Here is a 1454-nt window from a genome sequence, read left to right as displayed (position 1 = left end):
AACCAAATTTCTTGGTTTATAATAAGAATTCGAAATTGAAGCATTCAGGATTATTCTTCATAAATGACAATGGGTTTTTAAATTACCTAACATCAGTTTTTATTTAATAATTGGATGTCTGAAAAACTTAACCTTTTGCACCCGACTACTCCTCTGAGGTGACATAACAATTTATCTATAAAATATTAATGTATAAAATAAATGTAAATATAATGTATAAAACAGTAATGTCTCAGTTTCTGTTGAAGCATCAAATAGAATAGTTTTCTGCAGTGATTAGTCAGTGCCTTGTCTTCAAGACTTATTCTCTATTGTTTACTTTTTTTTATTAAATAATCAACTTTTAAATAAAGAAAGGTGCAATTTGTCAAGTCAAAGTTTTATCAAAAAAGAAAGACAAAAAAATTTCATTAGACTTTCTGTGGAATGATAAAACAACTGTTACAATGCTAAATAATGAACAATATCAACCTTCATGTCTTTTATAGATTGCTTTAAACTTTAACATACTTAGAAAATTATCAAAAATAAATTCAAGTATTTTTCTTAATGCTTGTTCTTTAATGTCCACAAATTCATATAAAACAAATTTCATAACATTATCCTTACTTGGTTCTAAAATTTTACTCAATATGTCTACAGCATGTATGTTTTTCTCAGAAGTAGATAACATCTTAAACGATACAGGGGCTAAGGGTTAATACATCCAAAATATTATACTATATATAGTCTCAGGCTCCTTTTCCACTGATTTCTAATACACTGTTCAGTTTAGGGTCACTTTCACTCACTATTGCGCAAATTATTTTGCTACAATGAACATTGTTTCATTATTACAAACTTTTGTGGTAGGTGATTTCACTGTTTATAGTCATACTTAATTTCTGTTTTGAAAAACAAAAAAAAGTCACAAGAACAAACATTTTGTAAGACAAATTTGAAATATTACGGAATATGAAATTAACACAATTCAAAAATCATTCACATTTCCACATTAGATTTTACGTTATAATCTTAAAAAGCTAAACATTTTTCGAAAAATAATTATCAACTGCATCATTCAATTTATCATTAATATTTTAAACAGTTTATAGATGCTTCATGTACTGTCAGTAGATTAATATTGGTTTAGAGAAAGTGTGAAAGTGAATAGTATAACCTAATATGAAACTTTACACATTTCACTAGATTTTGAAAAATTGATCAATCATTGTAATAATGCGTAATGATTTTGGCAGATACTTGCCCTGCTTTTTGCCAAACCAAAGTCACTCATTTTGTTGCTAGACCAAATATTTATGCATGCAATATAATGGACTATCTACAATACATTCAAGTTGTATAAACTATCAGGCATGTCTAAAATAATTAATAGATTAAAATTCTAGAAAACTTAATTTATTATTAATTAAAAACAAGTCGTCAATTTACTGTAAGATCAGTGGTATACATAT

At 26.5% G+C, this 1454-nt stretch overlaps 1 protein-coding gene across 1 annotated transcript in view; it reads right to left on the bottom strand.

Moving 5' to 3' along the window:
• Positions 1-556: 556 nt before the first annotated feature.
• LOC113377085 (chromobox protein homolog 3-like) overlaps positions 557-1454 on the bottom strand; it is a gene marked incomplete in the record, with an annotated part of 9056 nt that continues 8158 nt past the window's right edge. Inside the window, 1 exon segment of the mRNA XM_026617276.1 lies at positions 557-1454.

The sequence above is a fragment of the Ctenocephalides felis genome, unplaced genomic scaffold, assembly GCF_003426905.1.
Source record: "Ctenocephalides felis isolate EL2017-DRISC unplaced genomic scaffold, ASM342690v1 CF-g0.4_SCAFFOLD_01886, whole genome shotgun sequence".
Lineage (NCBI taxonomy): Eukaryota > Metazoa > Arthropoda > Insecta > Siphonaptera > Pulicidae > Ctenocephalides > Ctenocephalides felis.
The sequence above is the reverse complement of the archived record's forward strand: the minus strand, read 5'-3'. Positions and strand labels throughout refer to the sequence as shown.